The sequence below is a fragment of the Falco cherrug genome, chromosome 2 (assembly GCF_023634085.1).
Source record: "Falco cherrug isolate bFalChe1 chromosome 2, bFalChe1.pri, whole genome shotgun sequence".
NCBI classification, from domain to species: domain Eukaryota; kingdom Metazoa; phylum Chordata; class Aves; order Falconiformes; family Falconidae; genus Falco; species Falco cherrug.
The window spans coordinates 27,542,888-27,569,215 of NC_073698.1; positions in this window are offsets into that span (position 1 = coordinate 27,542,888).

The window sequence follows — 26,328 nt, forward strand, 5'->3', positions numbered from 1 at the left end:
CCCTTTGTATGCATCATACCCTGGGCACAGCATTAAGTTTTCATGCGGTGCCATCTCCTTTCCATGCAGAAGAATACCCAGGGAAGTATTTCATACTCCAGCACTACAGCAAAAGAAATTACTGTCTGAGATAATGTATTTTTTAAAAAATATCTGAGAATGCAGTGTTCAAGACTAACTAATTCAGTGACATGTAGCAGAGTGGGAGAGTTAGAATGGGAGCTCCATAGGAAATGCTAATATTTCAAAATGTAGGTTTGAATTCTAAGAAAATTCTCAAACAATTTGAATTTGCCTGAAAAATGAATTTGTAATAGACTGCTTCCAGTTATTAGAAAAATTGGTGATGCAAAAAATATTTTTTTAAATGAAAGTTTCAGGCTTTCTGTTACAGCAATGTTAAAACATTTATTATAACAAGTTCTAATTTTTTCATTACTGTTGTGTTTGAAACTGACCAGCAGAAAATTTTGTTTTATATGAAACCAACATTTTCTGAGAAAAACCCATTCTAGTGAAAACTGTTTCAGAACTAATGACAGTTGCGATACCCATAGGTTTAAATCTTACACATGCAGCTCTGGGAGTAAGATTCATAATGTTGAGTAAGACATCACAATCCCAGCAGCTGAAAATAGCATTAGGCCCACCTTCTTTAAGAAAAGAAATTAAAAAAAAATCAGTAGAGGGAAAATAGGATACCTTCTGTGTATATATAGGCTTACATTACTTTGCTGACTCTTCACCACAGCAGGCATCTATCTATTTCTTTCCAAGTAGTTTTCCTTCAAGTGCAATACAATTGACCTAATTCCCCAGTAGGATCTAGTTGCAGTTTATTGCTGGAATGACATGACATTCTTGTAAATGTTTGTGCATCATCCAGTTAAACTGATTTTAATGTAGAAATAAAGCTGTGTAATTCTGTATGTTTCTGTCTCCCCCCCCCCCCCCCCTTTTTTTTGGCTCAAAATACTCTTGCTAATTTGGCACAAATCAATGAGTAATTGTAGTAAAGCCATATCTTTATTACTGTAGGTAAAGATGTTTGTCTGAGATGTGCTGTTTATTTAGAGTGAATAAAACACATTCAGGAGTCTTAAAAATTATTTTTTTAAAATGGAAAAAATAGTACAGCAGCTATTTATGCAATTATATAGAAAAGCCAAAGAAACCTGCAGCAGTCAATATATATCAACAGCAGTATTGGGGTCACCATCAGCAAAGAGGCCTAGCAACTTGATCTTTAGTGTCTTTGAAGGTTTTCAGATTTATTGGAAGCCAAAAATCAAAACTGAACTATAGAAATGTAGTTCAGGTTCATAAAATAGAAAACAAGTCTTTCTATCTTTGGTCAAACTAAATTTCGGAGTAGTCTAAAGTACTTTTGAAAAACTGTATAGCTTTTCAGGACCTTTTCCAGCCTGTCTTCAAGCTGTCTTTACCTGTCACCAGCCTACTTAGTCTCCAGGTAGTTCAAGGTTCTGTTAAATCTAATCTCTTCGAATTGTCCTATTTGTCACAAAATGTCAAAATGTATATAGTACCTTTCTTGTTGCCAGATACACTGTTGATCACAAATACGGTAATAATACTTAACACCAGCTTTTGTGCTGGAGACTGTTCTAGATAACAGAACACGGAGTCAAATCTGTCCGCCCAGTCGTCTGTGCCTCTCATCCATATTACAGGCAGAGGATGTGAACAAAGAACTAACCAAAATCTTTACGCTCAAACCTGCTATGACAGTAAGAGTATTTAACAGCTGTTTCTAAGAACTTTCCTGTGTAGGAAAAATCATGGTAATATAGAGTTATGTATCAAATAATTTGTTAATAATACAAGTCAGTTCTATGACAGCAAGCAATGAAAAGATTAATGATACCACATCCATGTTTACAAATCTCTTTTACTGCTTATTTTGGCACTGGAAGGTTTTGAAGTAATTCATGTGCATGCAAAGCTATTAATTTATACACAGTACTGCTTAGATTCTCCAGTTGTAACTCATAGCTAATGTACTTTTTGGTGAATAAGCATGACATTTAAACTTTTGTGTTCTGGAATGTTTAAAATCTGTTCTTGTTTTTGCTGACCTTGCCTATTTGACCTCTACGCTGTTAAATAGTCTCTGATTCCATTGCAAGATTGGCCAGTTCATATCATCTGAGTGACTACATGACTGTTGGGTACTACAGGGAAAGCAGGTTGTTGTATAAAAGAAATTGTAAATTGGTGTGTCATTTTTTTCTTTTACTAAACAATGTTTGCGGTGCTGGTGACTGTTTGTCCAGAGATAGAATGAGCTGATCAAAGCTCTGCAGTTGCTGTCCTCAACACTGCAGTCCCTGCAGCTCTCCTGGCCACCATGGCAGGAAGAGGAAACTACCTTTCTTATATACTGGAAAGAAGCGAACTTCTCAGATACTGACATGTAATAGAAGTATAGAATATGAAAAGACCTCTCCCAAATATTTTTTACTCATGGTTTGTTTGCTATGCTTCCTTATACATCCCATCTATATCTATATCTATATCTATATCTATATCTATATCTATATCTATATCTATATCTATATCTATATCTAGATCTATATCTAGATCTAGATCTAGATCTAGATCTAGATCTCGATGTAGATATAGATATAGATATGTCATCTCTAGCAGTCTTTTCCTTCCCCTATATGGTTTCTTCATTCTGTTTCTCATTGATAGCTTTTGTTTCCATTTGAAATTGCCATCCTCAAATAGAATCTTGCTATCACTGCAGCATTCTGGCACTCCAGGGAAAGTATCAGAAACATGTCTTCAATAAAGGAAGAGCAAACAAATGAGTACCTACTACAACTAATGCACATCTGGAAGTAAAATCTAAATTTTGAGAAACTTAGGAGAAGCCCTGGAACTAGATCACATGAAGAACTGAAAGCCATTCACCTCTGGAAACAAAGCTTTCACAACTGATTTATCTGGGGAAAAGTCTTGAGGGATTCTTGCTTAAGACCATTTCCAGAGTCTGGAAGATGCCCAAGATCTGATTTCAGAAGTATACGCACAGAAACTCTTCTATATTTCAAAATGTACAGATGGACTCCCATCTACCAAAAATGGTGTCAGGCCGTAGACTTTCTGTCTCTTGCTAGCTTGACTTTCTAGGACACTTTAGGTTTGGTTTCAAAAGAAAAAGTGGATGGATGTGTGCATGTGTGTGATGTGTATGTATGTATATACAAAAATACAAACACCCAGACATATGCAGACATGCATAAATATGTATGCTGCCAGGAAGCAAAATACAGCTTTAATTAAATGGAAATTCTTTCATTTCCTGAAGGCCAGTCTCTGTCCAAATAGTCTGGAACATATATGAACTACTCTTCCATTTTCTATCTGGGAGACAGACAACATCCAGCATTGTTCCTGTATACTATTTCCTATTAATATATCATCTGGAATATAGCTGCAATATGGAGTGGATAAAGCAGAGACAAGTAAACTAAGATTAACCTTATTGAAACAGTGTGTTTTTCAAGACTTGAACAAAAGCCTTGAATGCATAGGTGCTGCCTAAAGTAGAACTGCACCTGATATTGCTTTGGAGCTTTACAGTAAATCTACACAGTGAGTAAACACATTGCACTAAATCATGTGTGTCTCGGGTTAGGACTGAACTGTAGAAAGCTTCCCAAGGGACCCCAAGGTAGTGCTACCAGGTAGCCAGCCTTACCCAGTTTCTTCTTTCTACCTACTTCTGTTGAAGTTTTTCCATGGCTCTGTGTCTGTGTGTGTGTAGGTAAGTTTACCTCTTCCTTAGTCTGCTGCCACTAAGAACACAAGTGAAGTGGATGTGGGCAAACTTTTACCTGCATAAACAGATCTATAAGCCCAGTATCTTATTCCTCCACTTAGATGCTATCAAGAGCAGACTTTGAGGAGAGAATTGCTGAGGAGCTGGTTGCATAGTCCATGAGAATATTGGTCAGTGTTAGGTCAGATGCTCTCTGATAGATCATATCAGACACCCTGATAGTAAAAGAGTGGGGGTTTTTCCAGGGTGTTGAATACTCAGGTACCTGCTGCCAGTGTTGCTATTCTTCAGAATCATAGACTGCATCCTTTGAGTTTTCATCCTCAATGTATTTTTGCAGCTTCAGAAGTTTGGCTGATCCTGTTGTACTACTCCAGTTAAAACAAACTACTTCCTGGGAAGAGAACTGACAACAGTCTTATGGTCAGAAAAGCACATTTGGAATGTTTTTCACTTCTTTTTAAAGAGACAGTATAAGGAGTTCTTATTATTTCATTGGCATCAGTACATACTAGAAACTCACAGACCCATCTTAATTTATTCCAGACCATAGAAAAATGTTTCTATCTAAAGTAACATACTCTCCATAGGAAAAATGAGTCAAATCCTTTCAACTTCTATGTGGAGTATTTTTAACATGAGGTAATTCAGGATAGTATTATGCTTAGGAAAATCCACTGTGCTGTTGCCCTGAACTTTCTGCCATAGGACTCAACAACTAAATTCAGTGGGTCTGTAAATCTTTAAAGAACCCACAGGTTCAAATAAAAAAAAAAAGAAAAAAAAAACCCCAACAAATCCCCAACCCTAACAGAGGCTGGTTTTCTGAATGGAGACATTAGAGCAGTACAACATGAAAAACTAGAACATAGTTGTTGACTTACAGTCATTGTCTTAATGTAGAAGTGGAAACCAGTAACAAGCGTTGTCCCTCAAAGGTCCATATTGGGACCAGTACTATTTCATAATTTCAGTAATGCTATAGACAGTGGGACTGAGTGCACCCTCAGCAAGGTTGTAAATGACACCAAGCTGACTGGTACAGTTAGAATCATAGAATCATTTAGGCTGGAAAAGACCTTTAAGATCATAAAGTTCAATTGTTAACTCAGGACTGCCAAGTCCACCCCTAAACCATGTCCCTAATCACAACATCTATGTGGTTTTTAACCACATCCCTGGGCAGCCTGTTCCAATACTTGACCACCCATTCAATGAAATTTTTTTCCTAATATCCAATCTAAACCTCCTCTGTCGTAACTTGAGGCCATTTCCTCTTCTCCTGTCACTTGTTACTTGGGAGAAGAGACTGACCCCACCTGCCTAGAACCTCAGTTCAGGTAGTTGAAGAGAGCCATAAGGTCTCCCCTCAGCCTCCTTTTCTCCAGACTAAAAAACCCACGGTTCTTCAGCCACTCCTCATAAGATTTGTTCTCTCAGATAGGTGTCATGTTTGCTAACTTTCAGTCTTCTGGGACCTCCCCAGTTAGCTATGATCATTGACCCATCATGGAGAGTGGCTTGGAGAGCTCTTCCCCTAGCTCCATCAGCATACTCAGGTGAATCTCACCTGGCCCCATGGACTTGTGTGTGTCCAGGTGGATCAACAGGTCACTAATTGTTTTGTCCTAGACTGTGGAGACTTCATTCTGTTCCTTGTTCTTGTCTCCCAGCTCAGTGGGCTGAGTACCTTGCGGGTAACTGATCTTACTATTAAAGTCTGAGGCAGTGAAGGCATTAAGTACCTCAGACTTTTCCTCACCCTTTGTGTCGATGCCTACAAGAAACTAAGTTTTACTCTCCAGATCTAGTTTGTCTGAGGGTTAGAGGCCAAAATATTTTCCTGACTTGTGCCCTTCTTTGTATTGCACAGGGAGGAGCCCAGGGTGATTCTGGGACTGGCTGAGGTGCTTCCACTGCATGGATCCAGGTCAGCTGATCCAGGCCTTGGAGCTATCGTGCACAAAGGCATTCTGGCTTACACTGAAACAGATATTAATGATGTTAAGCATGCCACACCTGTGGCCTGGCAGCATGTTCAGAGCTGGCTATCATTAATACATTGTTTGCAACAGATAATAAATCACTTCTAGTTATTAACATTGGAAGATATAATTAAAGGCTTAAACCTAGCCCTATGTATGCCTCAGGATTTACAGAGTAAACGTGACAAATTCATCCCTTATTCCACTTCCATCAGGAAAGTTACACTTGCAGGAAAGATCTAGGTTTACATGGGGACACAATCTGTTGAGACAGGCAAGATGGGGGTCTGTCCCATTTCCTTCAAAGGGAGAAAAGTATCTTGTCCCAACACCCTACTGAGAAAGACAAAATATGTGCTACTTAAAAAGCACCCTGCTGCTGTCTCGATTCTCCACTGGCACAAGCAGGAATGGTGACAAGGCACAAGGTTATTAGAACAAAGAAAATAGTTAATTTCTTGATTTTAAAATATTACAAATAGAGTCATAGCAAGAGAAAAGTGAAATAACACAAACCAGTTTCAGGAAATACTAAGCTGTTGCTTGAGGCTTATCTTAACTGTGAACAGAGGGAAAATCAGAAATGCTAACACCTCCCTTTTGAGATGCTGTCTCAAACAGTTTAACTCCTCCCTTCTAGGGCTCCCCTAGAAGTGTCCCCTTACCAGACACGTCTTTTGTTGTAGTTACTTTTGCTTTTTTAAAAAAAGGTTTTGGTTTTTTTTTAATGTTAAAAAATATGACTTATGTGTCCAATAGCAGCATTGCTTCTCATTTGATGGAAAAACTTCCGTAGTAATACACACTCTCTTCTGCTCCCTGAAATAGCACAATCCAAAAGCAGCAGTGGTGATGCCTCTGCCTCCCATGAGCTTCTCTAAGCTCATGGTCACAGATATTCCTTAGTAAATACACTTCTGTGAGCTTCAGTGGTCTCTCTATTCAACACAACATTTTCAACATGTCAACGTTTTATGTATTGTATATTATAAAGTGTGTTTGCTGTGCAATCTTGTCAAACACACAGCTCCCAAGTTGCTTCTGGCTCCTCACAGATGCCACACTAGCAATGCAGGTGACTGGTTTGGCATTTGGAATGCCCTCACTGAATAGATTCTCTGCTCTCCCTCTTTTCTCAGTTTTAGGTGCTGCAGTTATTGTGGATAGGAAATGATAAATACTGGTAACAGCTCTTTTCTTAAGTGGAAAGAGTGGTCAGAAGGAACAGCAAAGGCAAAACCAATGCCTACATAGCCACTCAGTCTTATTCCTTCCCAGATTTCTCCTAAAAAAAACCTTGGAACTTTATTATCATTTCTCTACTTGCCAAATTTTGTGACAAGAGGCAGGCTTTCTCTAGCCAGGAATCTGTCACAAATAGAAGATAATAATTTTAATGAACTCTTCTCTGCTTCAAAATTTACATTATAATCTCTCTATTGAACTAATAGAGCACAAAGGTAATAATATAGGGTTTTATTTAATAATTAATTAGTCCTCTAAGAAATTAGAATTTTATTTGAAAAGCAGCTAACAGAGAAGTCAACAATGCCTTGAAACACTTACAAAACAGAATGTGCTGTCCACCATCTGACTTTGATTAAATTACCCAGAGAACCGTCATATCAAAGAAAACCCTCACGTCCCAAATATTTGGAATCACCGATGATAGTAGCCATTATATTCTTAAATTAAAAGCTTCTGTCTCTTTGAGAATACATTAATCTCAGATTGTCTGACAAAGAAAAACAAATAAATACACCATTTAATAAAATTACGCATTTGAAACAAGAAGGCAATGTTAGATCATCTAGTTTCCTCTTATGTGTGAAATAGGTCAAAAAAACCAACTATATTAATTTTTCTTCTACATCCCTAACACGTTTGGCTAGCACTTATCTTTCAAAAACACATTTAATCTTCATTTGAAGACACAAGAGGCTTCTATGACTTTCTTTGGTAAACTGTTCAGATGATTGGTTGTCATCATCACTACAAATCTGTGTCGGATTTGAAGTTGTCTGGCCTCAGCATCCAGCCATGGGTTATTGCTATGCCTTTATTTCCTCTGTAAAAGAAGTCTTCAGCACCCCATCATTTTTCTGATGAAGAATAATGGAAACAAAAATAAATCTTTCTTCTTATTGAACTGTGAGTGGGCAGGTCACCTAATAAATGTCATCTACAGGTTAGTCACCTAATCTAAACTAGTCATCATCCTGCAGGTGAACACATGTAGTCCATGGGAAGGGGGAAGTGATTCAGCCACAGGTCTTCCACTCCTGCCCTGAGGACAAGAGGAATCACTGCTAAAGGTAATCCTCTGTTTCCATGGACCTTCTGAGAGCCTAGCTGAGATGCCAGCACAATCTTTTAGATGGCTAAAGCTAGGTCAAATGAACACTGCTCTTTATCTACACCTTTTCCCTGGTCCTAGTTCAGAGAGAGGGATTTACTGGGAAAGGAAAAAAGGGAGAGGGAGGGTTAATGCAGCTGTATAGGTGTCCGTCAGATCACTGCTTGGTACAGAGCATGTTTCGTGTAATGTGGGAGAAAGTCTGTGCTTCCCTCCACTTTACCCCTATCCTACCACCATCCCTAGTGTCACCTCTTTTGGGACTTCATCTAAGAACTACAAAAAATATTTAACTGTAAGAAAAGTATAGATCTATTTAATGAGCTTCTCTAAATTAAAAGGCATTTTTTTTGTTAAATAATATAACAGTTAGCAGCCACAGCCATTTGCCTCAAATTACCAGTGCTCAACTCTCTAACACATGAAAATTAATCCCTGTATTTTTGGGTATGTGAACTGAATTTGTTCCTTTTTCAGTAGCTGAAGTTTTGTAGTTAGTGCAGCAATACTGTATTGCTACGTTTGAATTTTTTTTTTCCTATGTCTGATTTGGGAGATCTATAAAGAAAGAAAAAGTTTTCAGAGTATGTTTACTTCCTTGGTCTTTAGAACATTATTTCTTACCAATCCCAAGACTACAACACTGATTTTTCACACATTTCCATGGTTAAAACTCACCACCTTACTTTGGTAGCTTTCTTGATAATCAGGCAATCAACAAACAGTTTAAGAGCTGAAAGCCAGCTTGCAGACTGCACTTTGACATGTAGGCAGGTATTTGAAAAGCTTATGGGAACAGACCTTACTGGGACTCAGGTGGAGCAGCCATGACAAAAGAGCATAAGGTTTCTAACCTGGGCTAACTTGTGATTGCCTGTTTCAAATAACGATGTTTTAAGCAGCAGTGATACTCTGTACCACATATCCCAAAAAAGTATTTCCAGGCATTCCTCTCTTCTGAGCTGAATAAAAATAGATACCCCACTGAGGAAATGAGGAATATTTTTTCTGTGATTAACTAATAAGCCATAAAGAACCCACACTTTGTTTCTCAGGTCTCAGGCACATTATGTGATAATTTTTCATGTGCTCAGCAAAACAAAGACATCTGTCCCTGACGGGATGCATACTCATGCAAAGTAATTGTTCAGCAATTAATGAAAAATATAAACATGGGAAGAACAGAGAAAGATGCTTGTGACATCAAAAACATACTTCCATGTCCTCTTTTTTTTTTCATTGAAAAGGGAAAAGCAATGTCACTTCTTTCTACAGCAGTAGAATGTAAATATTGAGCTGAGTATTTTTTTGCAGCATCAAATGAACCCTTTACAGGCTTCATATCAAGCTGATTGCTTTAGAGCTGTTCCCGGATCTTTCATGTACCATGAATCCAGGACTAAGAACTCAGAATATGTGCTGAATTAATTGATGTGTAATAAAAATGTGTGTTAAGGGCCATGTTTATGTGATAAATTTGACTAAGCGCACAAATCACATTAAAGCCACGGAGAGGGATTCTGTTCTGGATCCTAAAAGGTCCTGGGGAATGAAGAACAAATGAAGGAGATTGTTGGAGGAGGGAGCGGGATATTGGATAAATATTTTAGTCAAGAGGGAGTTCAGAAAGCAGTGTGGCGATGTGATGGCAGGAATCAGATCTAGAGAGAAAAGCAAAAAATGAAAAGGAACAAGAAATACTAATCAGAAAGAACACTGGATTAACTGCACCCAGATGATTGCTCCTTGGCTGGATTATTTACTCTGCCTTTTTCTAACTTTTCGTTCTGTTTTCACTACTCATCTACATTTTACACCTTTCCCCCAGGGATCTGTGATGCTTCTGGCAATTTCTGGATTCCTTGGGTGATACAAGAGAACTGTAGAGAAGGAAAAAGTCTTTTATGGCCTTGTACAGTTTTGCAGTGTCTGTGGAAGAGCATTTATACTGAAACATCTTCAGTGTTTACCTCTCCTTGCTGTACCTAAATGCTTAACCTTCAGATGTAATTTGCTTAAATCATTGATTCTAGTCATTGTTCAGCAGTGCAGTAGCTTCACAGTTTCCATAGCTTTGTTCAGTGCTTTTCCTTATGTGATATAGCTTTCAAGGAACCTCATGTTACTACCACCCTGATTTGAACTCAGAGAATATTTAAATATTTGATGAAATCAGAGGTTCACATTAGTCTAAGCATGCTATTTTGCTTTATTTCATGTTTACTGTGCATACAGAACCTTGTTTCTTTTTCTACTTTCACAATTAAATTATACTTTCTATGTTTTTTCTATTGTTGTTATTGGTTCCCATTGGTAAAGGACTTCAATCTTCTTTTTATTTGGTAGTTATGTAGACCTTTACATTCATGTCTGGTTGAGCTTTTAATTAATTCTTTCATGAGTTTGCTCATGCACATATATCTTCAATTACTGTCTGAAAAACTGACACACAGGGTCAGCAAGTAACACTAAAATTCCAGACCAAAGCCTCCCTTGCAACTTGATATATCAGAGCTGCTTCACAGCAGATCTTTTTCTCATTTCTTTAAACTGTAAATTTATTAATTATTCAAAAAGAAGGGTATTTTCTTCTCTCTCACAAGATATACTTACAATCTCAAGGATTAAGATCATATGGTTTGATAAGAAACTACTGTTTTCCTACCAGCCAACCTCAGAAGTCAGATGACTTTGCAGATTTGCATGGTGATTGTTCACCCACCAAAGCTAAGACTGAGTGTTCCTGGAGAGACTTTGAAACTTCTTTATTTTATTGGATCAATTATATAAAGGTTTTAAGAGAAATGGAATTAATCCAGAATTTACCTGACTATTTCCTTAGGTCTTAATCAAACAAAAGACTTTTGATTCTTTTACTGTGTTGAGAGTTAAAGCGCTAAGAAATAGGCTTCTATCCTGTCTTGTCCTATCTTGTCCTTGCCCTCACTCTCACCTTCAATGTCTAAGCTGTGTTAATGATACATGGTGTGACAAAGTATGTGATGCTAGCAAATGTATTGTATTTATATTACTTTTATAGCTGTGAAACACTTATAGTGCTTCTGGCACATCTAAATAGCAGATGCATCAGTGATATAGTTCACTGTACTTGGACATAATTTTAGGCAAAATGTTATTAAGTGTAGGGATGAGGGATTCTTTATGACTCATATGATTTAGGGGCTAATATCTGTCAAAAATATGAAAATACTATTTAACCTAAATTTCAAAAACTACATAAAGATTTATACCTTCAATATTCCTCACTTTTTCCATCAATGAATACTTTGTCTGACTCAAAAAAGTCAAACAAAATTGACAGGAAGAACACTGCAGGCAAGGAAAAGTCTGTGCAGCATGGAAACGTGAAAAATGCCGTTATAAGTGGAAAAGCCTGATGCAAATATTCATGCTTATTTCCAGTCATCCATGGCTTTAGTCTGTTTCCAGCTTCTACATGAAGAGTAAAATGAAATGCATACAATATGCTTCGAGGTATAAGACCCAAGAAAAACGCATACAGTACGCTGTAGGTGTGCACACATTATGCCCTAAGACCTGAGAAAAGCTTACAGTTTGAGTATTTAAATGAACACACCAAATATTTAATGGGATTTTATGTTAGGTGCTTTTTGCTGCCTTTATCCCTAGCCTGGGCCAGAGCCAACCCCAGTTTGGTCTCTTAGAGGTGAGGAATTGTATGCCATGGTCAACTCAAGCACTGAAGTAGGCAGAGCCCAGCTAAGCCTATCTTGAATTTGGGCAATTTGGGATTGATTCTAGGAATCAGGAGTACTAGTGATCTTTCATTATCTCAAGTGTGACTTCTGGGTAAAGCTGTTTAATAAATAAATAATACTTTTTCACAGTTTATCCTCTTGGACTTCATTCCTTTCGGACTCATACCAGCAACTTAACCAGTGTCTTCCCCAACACAGTCAATGCTGCTTGCTCTCTCTACCAGCGAGGTAACAAGTTTCAGTTCTTAGAATTGCACTGCTTTGTAGAGACAAATTTGCATAGGGTTTGGGAATGAGACAAAGATATCTCACGCACAAGGCAGTGGCCTTAACTGCTAGCCTGTGAGTTTAGTGTCTTGACAATTTCTTAGTTTCTTTTTATGTTTGCTTGGTTTTGTTTAGCTTTTGATTTTTGGTGTGGTTTTTTTTTTTGTGTGTGTGTGTTTTTTGGTGTGTTTTTTTTTTTCTTTTTTTCCCTTCTGTGTAAAACTTCAAAAACTGTTATGTTTGTCTAGGAACATTTCTTTAAGCTCATAAAGTCTGGTGAGTTGGGAAAACACTTTCCAGGCAAATCCATTAGGAGCGTCTAGGCATTATATAGTACAAATTAGAAGCGCTTTTCAGCAACAGTTCAATTGCAGGTGTTACTAACTGTAATTTTTAGTAACAGACCTAACTTTTTGGGCTAGGAAGTACAAGTGATTTTGGAGGACACTATATTTTGAAGTTGGGATACTTCTGGGAATCCTGGAAGTTAAGAAACATGATTGAAATTCACACTTACAAAAACTGCAAAGCTGTACGTGTGTCCATACTAACTAACCCTGTGCCCTTCTCAGTTAGTATTGTCAGATGTCCCAATAAAGTTGTAGGTCCCAGTTTTAGTTCTCTGTCCTGGTCAACATGCTGAGTTTTACTGCCCATGTCCCAGCAGCACAGCTACAAACTGGCTGCAAACCAGTCTTTACAATTGCTGTCCTCAGTGGGCAAAGTTAGTCACTACAGAGTAAAGGAGGGCATGAGCTGCATAAATCTAGGTATGAAGAGTGCCCTTCCTCATGTAATGAGAGGTGACTTTCATCCCTGATATTGATACCATGTTTGAAAAAATCTTTAGTTGTGGAAAATTACAAGGGACTGAGGGCAGGATTTGGTTCACCCTGAATTAGATACGAATAGCTTGAATCAGTTGACATAACATTCAATCTCTAAAACCAGATGTGGTCAAGGATAATTTTCTTTGGACAGAGACAACACTGAGATGTGATACCAGCACCCTATATTAATGTTAACACATGATGCTAATGCATAATTTGCAGATATACAAATCCTTCCCAAAAGAATAAAAAATTTAAAAGTTCAGCTGGGATGAAGCAAGAGCACAAATAACCACAACTGACATTTGTGGTTGTATCAGTTACTGGGCTACTGGAGCTGCTGGAATTTAGTCATGAGACAAATATGAGAGTCTACAAAAAACAGGCCAAATCATAGAGTCATAGAACGATACACCCATAGAATCATAGAACAGTCTGGGTTGGAAGCGATGTTAAAGATCATCTAGTTCCACCCGCCTGCCATAGGCAGGGACACCTTCCACTAGACCAGGGTGATCAAAGCCACATCCAGCCGGGCCTTGAACACTTCCAGGGAGGGGTCATCCATAACTTCTCTGGGAAACCTGTGCCAGTATCTCATCACCCTTATAGTGAAGGTTGTCTTTCTTATATATATTTTATATCTACCCTCTTTTAGTTTAAAGTCATCTCCCCTTGTCCTATCACTACACGTCTTTGTAAAAAGTCCCTCTCCAGTTCTTGTAGGCCCCTTTTAGGTACTGAAAGGCTGCTATAAGATCTCCCTGGAGCCAGGCTGAACAACCCTAGCCTTCAGCCTGTCTTCACAGGAGATGTACTCCAGCACTCTGATCATTTTTGTGGCCCTCCTCTGGACTCAGGAGAGTGGAAGCCACCCAATTCTGCAAGGTGACTAGTCAAAAGAATACTGCCTTCTAGGACTACACTGTGCAGGGCAGACTCCAGAACAAGAGTAGAGTTAATTGAATTTTGTAAATTAAAGTTTTCTTACTGTCTGTCCCCTTCCTCTGATGAGAGTATTTTCTTCTGTGAAAAGGAAAAAGTCCTTTATCAGTCTTTCTGTAAAAGTGGAAAACATTACTATTGTTCAGTTCCAGCTTCAGTTGGTTTATTGCTATCAAGTTGCATTCAAAATTTCCTTTACCAGGATGTTTCATCTGAATGTGGAAAGGCAGCAACTGACATTGAATTTATTCAGAAGAGATGAAGTACTACAGAACAAATCAAACCCCAACACACCTTTCTCTTTATTTAGGCCACCCTGGGAAAGTATTATGTATCTCTGTTATTGTACCATATGTAAGTGTCAGATTTTGTGCTATAGCCTCATTTAAATTAAACCACTTAATAGACGTTCCTCCAATAGCTGTCACTAAAACATTTAGATGTTTGATTTCTTTTTCACATTAGCAGTTCATTATATGGTGCCTGGTATTTAGGGAAACGTTTCTTTTCTTCTGTATTAATGCCATACAGGCTTCCAAATTAGCACACTTTGACTTTGAAAGCAAAATTAATAGCTTCGATCAATGACATTTTTTTTCAAACGACCACCCAGACTTCTTCGGCAACATCTGTGTTGCTAGCAATTAGATTTGCAGATGTCAAAGTAAAGTTTATTGTTGAAAATATTTTCTAAAATCTCAGACTCATTAATGACTTCATTTTTTTATTGCTTGCATGGATATTGAAAACCAGAGGAGTTAGGCCCTTGTCTTGAAATATGTCCCCCTTCTTTTTGACTTGTCTGTTGGTGTACACAAGAAGTGCAAAGCAGTCCTGCCAGCAGCACTCCTCCATGCTGAGGGAATCAGTAAGTGGAAGAAACCTGGAACTGAATAAAGAGATTAGTCCTCTGTTTGCAAATCCTTTTCCTAGCCGTTCTGACTGTGTACCAGAGCCTGCTTATACCAGTGGGATTAATTCTCTTCCTGTTTCATATGTGTCATGAGGATAGAAGAGAACAGAAGATGCCAGATACTATCCCATAGTTTCTTCCCTGGACCTTATTCATGAGTTGTGAGTACAGCTCACCAAGTTCGAGTCCCTGTTTATATAGGTAACAACCTCTGATGTAAGGTTTTGCAAGGTCAGGCCCCGCTGGGTCTTTTGGCTAAACTCAAATGATCTGCTAGTAAACTCTGGGGCATTTGTAGAAGTTATAAGAATTTATTAAACATATATCTATTTTTAAAACACTTAAGCAGAAATGGAAAACACCTTTAGGTCATCTAGTCCCCATCTTTGCCAAAGGGGAATTGTTCCCTCAAGTATAATTTCTAGGATTTGGAATAGATTTCCAGGGTTTCCTCCTGGTATCCTCTTTCAAAAGGTAACCCAGGACTGTAGCCATATATCTCAGGTTGTAAACTAAAGCTGGATGTTTCCAAGCTATTCAGACTGCTGATCATTCTGGAAATTTTGTTCCATTTTGGACTATTTCTGTGGTAGTTGGAAGAGATATGTGTCCTTTATTGTATTTTGAAAATGATCATGTGTCTTAAATAAAAAATGGAAGCCCTCTACTTTAGCAGTATTTGTTAATGTTATGAAATGAATGCTGTCCTGCATTCTGTCACCTTTCAGTTACCTTTGTGATCTGGGCTGGAAAAAGCACATCTGAAGCAGAACAGATGGGTCGAAGAAGTGTTGGTCTTCACTATAAATACCTTTCACTTGCTCACCTTCTCTCTTTTCTGTCAACCCTAAAAAAACTGAAGTAAGATGCAGAGAATCCAGTAGAAATCTAATTGAAAAAAATATTTTTAATTTTTAAAAATCTAATTTATATTTCTTTAGATTTCTTGTCAATTAAACCAGAGTTAAATGTGTTGTTGACTTGCATTGGACTTTTTAAATGGAAAGCGTCAATGGTAGAGTAAAATGTCAATTCAATGTGGTATAAAATATTTCATGTTAAGACATCTCTTTGACCTCTTTGGTTGCTTACAGTAACTCATCTAAAGCAAGTGTTAATGCAAGAAGTGTTCACCCCTGAAGGAATGAAGCTGTAGTTATGAATTTATAGCAAGGATGAAATAAATTCATTAAAACACTGTCATAACCTTTGGATGTGGTGGTGTTATATGATTATTTACAGAAATGTATTGCCTTAAGAAACGGCTGCAGGGAAAACTATACTCTCTCCATGCTAAGAGTGATGTGCAGTTGACAAAAGTCTTAGCTCTGCCCCAGCAAACTTTCTGCTGATGTTAATCATGTTGAACTAATCAATAAAATTGGAATAAAGGCTGCAAGAATGGTCCAGGATGTCAATAACAACAACAACAAAAGTGTTATGAAAAACTGAGTTTACCCAAGTAATTGGGAACATAGGCTTCTCTACTTGCAAAATGGGCAACTTACATTTCTTCTGCTCCTCCCATCTTCTCTTGGGAATATTTTTCTTTCAAACTCAGCTTGCTTTCTTCTTTTCCTCAGATGTTTTGGGTTTTGGGTTTTTTTGGGGTTTTTTTGGTTGTTTTTTTTTTTTTTACATTTGGAAGCTTGGCTGCCTCCACTAATTTATAGAAGATTTATTTAGACATAAAGGAATGCTTAAACTTCTTTGGGAGTATCTATACGTTATTCTGGAGACAACGCTTTCTTTGTACTTTCATTCTTACTATATATTAATATTTTCATCCTTTTTATGTTACCAATTTAAAAATAATATCCTACCTATTAAAGATGAGCTTTTACTTGTTTATTCTGTAGTATGATTTAACAACAGCTATCCTTATTATCCACTTACTCAGTCCGTGTATCACTAATTTGTCTGTAAACATACCCATGGGCTGTATCAAAGGCCATGCTAAAGTCAGGATATACAACATTCACTGCTGTCCTCTTTTCCAAATGGAGCTAGTCATTGAATCATAGAAGGCAATTAGGTTAGTCAGATGTGATTTGCTGCCTGTTCCCAGTCACCTTCTTGTTCTTTATGTGCCTGAAAAAATGGCTTTGAGGAGGATTTGCCCCATAATCTTCCCAGGATCCTGAGTCTGAGAAAGTTCAGATTCTCCTACCTTTCTTGAAGACAAGTGTGATATTTTCCTCTCAGAAAACTCCCCTGGTCACCACGACCTCTCAGAAATATCAGTGAGGCCTTGTCGCCAGCTGCTGCAGCATCCTCAAGTGCCTCCTGTCTGGTCCCACAGACTTCTATGTGTCTGAGTGATGTAAGCACTTCTTAACAGTGTCTTCCTCTCCTGTGAGTACTGCTGCACTCCCATAGGTTCTCTTAGTAGGCTTGGGGAACTGGGATGCCAGAGGGCAAGTCTTACCAGTGAAAATAAGCTTTTTCAATGCCCTCTGTCACTAGGTCCTGTGTTCCAATGACCAGGTTTTCCTTAACCTTCCTTCCACTGCCAGTGTACCTACAGAAACCCTTCTTTGTCCTTCACATACCTCTCTAGTTTGAACTCCTGAGTTTTGACAGTTCTAGTTTGAACAGCTGAGTTTTGACTTCCCTCAGTCCATCCTTTAACACCTGGGAAATGCTTCTATATTTCTCTTGGGTATGACCACCTTCTGTGTATAAGCTCCATTAAGAGTTGCCCATTCATCCAGGTTGGACTTCTGCCACACTTACTCAAGTTACTTCACTTATCGGTAGCTGTCCTCTCCTTCTTGCAGGGAGACAAATATCAACTGGTCTGGCCCATCTTTAATTACATTAGTTTTTTAACTTTGTGTGTTATGCAAACACAGCATTGAGAAGAGGAAAACATTGTTTAAATGACAACTTTGGAGATGTTCAAGGCATCTAAAGACAAAAGCAAAATGGACTTCAGATAACTGAATTAGCAATTATTTTTTTAAAAAAAAACATTTCCCCTTTGAAGCAGAAGATGTAAAGCAAACGATACTCTATGGTTATTGCATTGTCTTTTCTCTAGAAATGATTGAATCACAAAGTTCAGTGTAGCAGGCTGTGAATCCAGTTTCAGCTGTTCTAAAAGTAGAGGTAATTTGCAAATATTAGATTGATGTTTGTACTTGCTGATCTTAAGATGATTGGCATTGATCACTGCATTATAATTCACATTCTGTATGTGATCCCTTTTAAGTGCACAAAATGTAGCCATCACATGTCTGTTTCAGATGATTCTTCAAACCAACAATCCTCAGCTCAGATTGAGGAGTAATAGAAATGAGAGATTCAGAAGACTCAGGATTCAGTCTGTCATATCTATTTCCTTGGCAGTACAAATTTGCCTGCTGGAGTTCTTGCTAGTGTCTGCTTCAATTCCACATGTACAACAAGTTAAATATAACCAATGGTAAGAAATAAAAAGACTTTTTTCTAAATATTATCTGATGACGCTTCATCTGGAACTGTTAAAACCTACAGTCATGAAGAGAAAGAAAATGGAACAGAGATAAATCTAATGAAATAAATATGCACAGAGGGGAAAAAAGAGAAAATAGTCCAACCAAACAGCCCTAAGTGTTGGACTCTTTTCATGACACATATCTGAAACTCACATGATTTGGATGAGTCTGATGTTTCATTATACTGGGTAGCAGTTGATGGAGCCAGATGGTCCCTCAAAGAAAGATAACCACAAAATTAATCCTGCCAAGCTGCTGATGTATTAAACACTCGCTCTGTAAGTAGTATTACAAACAGAGAGGCCCTTGCTCTCACCAGTTACAAAATGGATAATGTTCAAAAGCAAGCTTTGAGAATTTTTTTATTTGTGCTTTTTACAGTGGCAGTGAGGCCCTGGTTCCACAGACTCTCCTCTTAGCAGCAAAACTGGTTTAAGCAGTTCCTGTCCACCTCCCCTGCCTCCATGTGAATTCTTGTCCCTGTATCATTTCCTCATTTGTGCCACCAGAGATGTTTATGGTCTCATGTGGCAAACATGATTTGCTAATTGATCATGCATATATTGGTCAGCTCATTCTGAGCAAAAATATCTTAGAAAAAAAAAAGCGAGGCTGTTTTTACCTCTTAGTTTTTTAATCAGTTCCTTAGTTTGGTTCATCTCACAGTCCCACAAACAGCTGTACCTTACAGCTGAAGGAGATGGCATGGGAGCAAGCAGGAATGCCTCTGGGCGAGGGTGGAGAGAACTGTTTACATCAGAGTAGTTGCCAAGGGAAACATCCGCTGAACGACAGTGTAAACCGCGTGATTTCCATTAAGGCTGAATCCGGCAGGTTGCCATATACGAAGTAAGAAGTAGTCTTTACAGAGGAAAGTTTATAAGGTAAAAAGTCAAGGCAGAGAAAAGGCTCAAGTGTCCCACTTCACCGATGAGGGTTGAGAGATGAATCCCAAATGCTGGTAGCTACTGTAGTGCTAAACATCACAGCCCTTGATTTTGCAGCTTGAGCAAGATTTCTGGGTTAGACCCACTCTCCTGCAGCATGGGGCTTGCTCAACACAGTAAGAAAGAAACTTCCTGAAGCTAACTAAAAAAAAACAAAACAAAAAACCCCAAAAAATTCTCATTCATGGTAAGCGTGAAGTCAAAGAATAGGAAATTTCTCTACACATAGAGTGTGGCAGATAGAACTCAACTAAGAGCAAACTCCCTTTGAAAGCAGGAGGATACATATACTGCTTGCAGCCATAGGAAGAAAGGCACAGAGACTGACTGATTTTCCTTTTATACTTTGTTTATCTTACTGGAAAAGGTTCACATTCCAACACTGATGTTTGTGGGAAGAAGGGAGAAAGAATAAGTGAGGTGTGCTTGCTGGGCTTGGGGCAGAGAGCAGAGCTCAGCCTCTGGGAAGTACGGTTTTGGAAACTTGTATTTCCGATAACTGGTTTGACAGCATTAGTGCAAATGTCCCAGCATGAGGTTTTCTTTGAGCTGCACAGGGTAAGACAGAAGCGTGGTTTAGGTGAGGATACAAATGATGTTGAAGTCACATGTATTCCATATTTGATTGTGCTTGTTCCTGAGGAGTCCCTTATTAAATCACTTGGAAACACTTGCTATAGATCTTCACAAAGTACGGATTCCAGCTCAGGGAAAGTCCTGAGAAAGTTCTTCAAACTGAAGTGAGAGAAACAAGTTACTGATAAATTATTATTATTATTTATACCTCAAATGATGGGCAGTTACTGCTAATATTTTTCACATTTTATCGTGGGTAGGCTACTTCTAATACGTCAGGAATCAAGTAACTCTTTTGCCATGAAAAACACATTCTCACATATTGAAAAGTGTACATTTCTGGAAATGTTGCTTACATCTTTTTCTGCATAGTCTCTTCCTGTACCCAAGTTCAGAGTTTATTGTTAAAAAACATTAACTGATCCACAATTCCTTAGTAATGAAACTTTTCTAATTTATTTTTGAGAATGAAAGACTGTAACAATCTCACTTGAGATTTTGCTGAATGTTGTTAAGAGATATATTCAATGAATTTTAGTCATATGTTCTTGGAAGGATTAACCATACATTCTTATTCTTTTGGTTACTTACTTTATTTAACAAGATATCCAGGAAATTCCACGAGATGTTCTGCTCTTTGTTACCCAAACGCTAGGCAGAAATGTCAGAGTAGATAACACTCCTGATAATAAAACACCCAGACGTGTTTATAATAACCATAAAAGCAGCTTACATAGATACTACCCAGCTTTATGCTTTTCTAGTCTTTTTTTTTTTTTGACGCTCTATCTTGGAAAATACATATAGCAGTTGTTACTGGCAGTCATGCTTTGTAGGAAACATCTCCTAGAAGTATTTGTCACTATAATGCAAAGGGTACTTGTAAAAATTCTGGGTTTCCTTTTCACTTCAGCAACCATTTTTTCCCAACTCTAGACCTTCTTGCAAACAGTACTGGATGAGAGCAATTAGAATATGGGTGGAAGGGAGAATCTCCCCTTTGTCAAAATGAGAAGTTATTTGTTCAAAATATACAGGAGTATCTCCAGAAGCTTATCTTCAATAGTGAACAGCTGTGGCCTAAAGGTACTAATTTGGTTTTCTGCAAGAAAATTAACTTAATAAGAAATTTACATTTTAGAAGAGATTTTGCAGTGGAAAAGGAGAAAGACTGCAATGCAGTTTTGTTTAGCAGCAAGAATGAAGAAATATGTCATCAGAGCCTTAAGTTTTATTTTATAAAGTAAATGTTTTTCTTAATTCTTTTCTATTATTTTTATTTTAAATCTACTCAAATGTTGCAAAATATTTTCTTATAGAAAACATCAAACTTTAGTAGCAAAAGTTTACCTTCTTTAAAAGCAATCTAAATCATTCTCAGTTCAAGAAAAATATTGGTGGCCAGAAACATTCTGTGGGACATACACATTCCTCCAGGAAGTTTTATTTTTCCTTTTAGGGGTGTGAACTTCAATGATTTATGATAAATGATTGAGATAACAAAGCATTAGGTGCCTGGCCAGCAGTATCACAATAACTCCTTTGTACACGTGATACAGTATCAGTGAGATGGTCATGTGTGACAAAGCAAAATTTCTAAATTAAAAAAAAATCAAATCTTTTATACAGTGTATATCAATAGCTTATTATTTGTAACACACAATGTACCTTGCAGATCTTGAAAAATGTTCTGATAGAAGTAAAGAGCTTTCTGAAGTCAAAAGTGATAGAACCTACTTGAGAGATTATTTATTTACATTTTCTTCAGTTTTGAATGATTCTGTAGAAGAAGGTTATACCTACTTTATTTTTTCCTTTATAAATATTTCTATAGAAATTGAAGAGTTCTAGAAATTAGTAGTTAAAATGAGGAAAATAAAAGATATTCTGAGGAAATGTATTATACAGAAAGAATAGTCAAAATTGTTTTATCCTGATAATTCCCAGGAGAAAAAAAAAGCCACTAAAAATATAGTGCATCTGCACTGAAAATCTGCATTTTCCTCTGTGGTAACCTCCTGGGTTAAATAAAGGTATAAAGTATGCCAAGGAATTAGAAAGAAATACAAGACAGAAATGGTTTCTACTATTAAACATTTCATTGTTTTATTCCTGGAGAGGAAATACGGATCAAGTATGGACAAACAAAAGGGAAAGTTGAGATTTTGAAAGTCTGGTTGTTTTCCAGTTTCTCTGTCTCAAAGCATTCATTTGCATGGATTTTAGAGTAACTAACTGAAAGTTTTCTTTTCATGGAAGATTTATTCACACTTCCTCATGATTTACTGCATCCTGTATCTTCAGTGGTTTTTTTAGCTAAAATTACTTGATAGTCAACAATATGTATTACCACTTCATACTTCACGATTGTCTCTGTCTTCATTTTGAACTCATCTGTTACCTAAGACAAAAAAAATTGTAAAAGATCCTTGAAAGCTTCAGGAAGACAATCGTATTAAGGATTAGAGTCTTTCAAGTCCCATCCAAAAGGACTTCTCCCTCTGTTATGGGCAGAGGCTTCTCTGAGGTACCAGAGATTGTGGAATGAACTCTTTCAGGAAGGAAAGACCATTTGAACCTTCCCAAGGCCTGCTTGGACCTGAACTTCTGTAAGATAAACATATAAAGGTATATGTAGCTACAGAAGGAACAGAAATAACCCTCAGACCAACTGTAAGAATAAAAAGTAAGACACAGAAGCTTCCGACAAACAAACATCCAAAATGCTGATATCAAATATGCCATGAAAGATGTTTTGGGGGTTGGGTGTTGAGAGAACATATGGCCAGCATGAGTCACAGTATTCATGGCACAAATGGCAGGAACTTGGGGTGATCAGTGTGATGGGAAAGTTCACAAAAACAGCAGAGTTGAGCTGCTTGTTGCCTGAGAAGTTCTACTTGTCAGAGCTAGAGCCTCTTTCTGCTCTCATGATTCACACATTGTGAACCTGAAAAAGTAAAAAAGGATTCCTCCATACCCTCTAGCTTCTTATGCTCAATATGGTCATATTCTGACTTTACAGATAAGCCATTTTGACTGTTCTCCTCAGCCTAAGTACTGGATATATTCCTCACTGAAAATTGTGTATTTGCTCCTGACAAGCAGAGTGGATGTTAACACTGAGGGGTGTCCAGAAGGATAAATGTAGCAAATGTTTTTACTAACTTTGCTATTGCTACAACAATTTTCACACCTGCAATACTGGAAAATGATATAAGACAATTTGATTTGTGCTTTCAGAAAACAACAGGAATTATTTTAGGTTCTCTAAAGGTTCTGTAAGTTTGCTGGCTGAACCAGAAAAATGGAGGGGAAATCAAATTTATGTTCGGGTCAATCGAAAATGTAACAGCCCACCCCAACATGCAGAAAAAGCATATAAAGAATCCCCCCTTTTTTTCTGACAAAAGAAAAAACAAATGTTTGGGTTAAAAAAATATATTTTGTTTAACCAATGCCAGCTGCCTTAATATGGTCTGATTTGGATTTTCTTCTGCAAAAATGTTGGCAATTCTTATCACAAGGATGGTGTTGTCAATAAAAGCTGAGACGTTTAGAATTTTCCTTTAGTTCTTGTTTTTGACTGACTGTCCTAGCTGAATTTGATCCAGTTTGGCAGATAATTTCTGGTCCCACAAAATATCATCTTGGAAAATAAGCTCTCTCTGGGTCTAGCTGTAAGTAAAATAAAACTTTTTTTGCATCCTTATTTCAAAACAAATGGTTCTTCTAGTTGAAGATGTCCCTGCTTGTTGCAGGGGGCTGGACTTGATGACTGCTAAAGGTCCCTTGCAACCCAAATTATTCCATGATACTATGATTCTATGAGTTACATAGGATGGCAAAATGTGCAAGCTGCAGTAAGATGTTATAAAGGAGTAGTAAACAGAGGAGTAGCTGTTGCTCTGAAGTAAAGCATGGCAGAGCTGAGGCCCAGAGTCCTGTATTGATGTAATAGCTGTTGACCTGGAGACTCAACTACAGGAGAGTGTAGGGTATCTTTCCAACATGTGGTCAACACCACCTCCTAACTTCTGTAATTTGACCATAATCTTCTGCACAGGCGGTGTTAATTAATATTTACACCATGTGTTTTTTTGTACTTTCTAGAGACATTTGTTCAGACAAACGTATTGCTGTTAGGACAGATAAGGGTGCTAAATGTTTCCTCCTCTTTCTCTGCTGTTTGGTAGCTTAACAGAGGTGGAGTAGAGCCAAACTCAATGAGCTGTGCAAGAGAAATACAGGAGCAGAGAGAGTTTGCTGGGCAACATGCTCCACAGCTGTCTACACTGCTGACGTCATGGGATGAAGCTGAACTAGCCAGTTTCCCTTCTGTGTTTCATCTTTCACTCTTATTTCTTCTTTTTTTCTGATGCAAATACTATGAATATGCATGAAGCTCTGGCTTCACAGCCATTAACAGGATGCTCTTATGATCATTGTTAATGTCTTCTGACTAGCCTACATCTTGGTTTGCTCACCAGCTGAGTGATGGAGCTCTCTTAACCAATTAACATCCCATACTAATATCAAGCTGGGACATAGGAAGATCTGGAGTCACTACATGAAGCAGCACTGACTTGTAGCTGCATTTTTTTGTTTGTTGTTTTCTTTTTGATGCCTGCATATGGGATACGGTATTACTTTCAGTGCTGGCTAATGTCTTGGAGAAACTTCTCCTGTGAACACTCTCTTTTCTGAGAAACTTCTCCAGGGAATACTATCTCTTCTGATGAAAACATAGTAATTTAAGATGTTAGTGAGTCTTTTCCTTACCTAGTTTTCTTGAAAGTGACCTTACCACTATAAAAAAAAATATGTAAAATCATGGAATAGAAGAACTATGCTATACTTTAGCATCTGCTCTGGAAGTGACATCATCCTGCCATCACTAGTTATAAGCTGTTTATTCAAAGGCAAAGATTTGCTTGAGCTGCTAACAGGTTGTTTCCAATATCAGGTCCCATTGGGTGTGCACTATTTGATTTAATGTTAAATTGTTTAGACTCTTATTACAGGACTGGTGTCCTTTTGACTACAGACACCGTATTTATGCAGATTTTATAAGAAAAGCAAAATGAAACCTAGGTGATATGCACTTGAAATAACAACATTGAATCTTGGCAGTAACAGATGGCACATATATCATATTAAGTAGCCTGTCAAATTCAGCAAGTTCCCTGCTGCTATAGAAAACTGGACAAAAAATAAAAATAAACCCCCCCCAAACCCTAACCCTCCTGATTAAGAAGTTTATATTTGTCCTTTTTTATTATAATAGTAAGTATGCATATATATACGTACACATATATGTGTACACACATACGCGTGTGTATGTATACCTTAAGAAATCAACACAAAAATTCTGACTCAGACACTGCAAAATGATTTTCAGATGTAATCCCTTAGACTTGCATTCCCTGAAAACCCTTGTAGCCAGAAAGTCCATATTTATCTTTTCTTCCTTAAGAGTCTATTTGCAGAAGCTTTGCAATGCCAGTGGAGAGTCTATGACGTGCAAAAATAAATCATTCTTTTTAGCGTCTTTTACAGAGGGCTGAAGACTTGGTGTCTCAGAGGAAGACAGGAAAGCTATGGAAGAAACTGATGGGGAAATGAGTAGCACAGTGACAGGCAGGCATAGTTGCTTTATTAGCTATAATAAATATTAATATCCACCCTGAGCTGGTTGCTACCAGCTATTCCTTTGAATTGCTAGTGTTGAAAAACTCAGACACATGAATGCACTCTTCAGTCTCCTCAGGGAAGAGAGGCTGACCTCCTTCATATGGTCACTTTCTGCCCAAAGTCTATCAGCAGCTCATGAGAACTTCCTTGTTTATCTCTGAATTCTGTGGTAGTACTTTATCATAGAACCATAGAAACATAGAATGGTTTGGGTTGGAAAGGACCATTAAAGGTCATCTAGTCCAACCCCCCTGCAATAAGCAGGGGCATCTTCAACTAGATCAGGTTGCTCAGAGCCCCCCCCCAACCTAACCTTGGATGCTTCCAGGGATAGGGCATCTACCACCTCCTCAGGCAACCTATTCCAGTGTTTCACCAAATTTCTTGTAAAAAATTTCTCATTTATAGTCTAGATCTCACCTCTTTTAGTTTAAAACCATTGCCCCTTGTTCTATTACAACAAGGCCTACTAAAAAGTTTGTACCTATCTTTCTTATAAACCCCCTTTAAGTATTGAAAGGCTGCAATAAGGTGTCCCTGGAGCCTTCTCTTCTCCAGGCTGAGCAACCCCAAGTCTCCCATCCTTTCCTCATAGGATCTCTCTTATCATTTTGGTGGCCCTCCTCTGGACCCACTCCAACAGGTCCATGTCTTTCCTGTGGTGAGGACTCAAGAGCTGGACACACTACTCCAGGTGGGTTCTCATCAGAGTGAAGTAGAGGGGCATTATATGAGTGGCTTGCTTAGACTGTCTTCTTCAGAAGCACTCTGATCCTCCCTCCCCCATC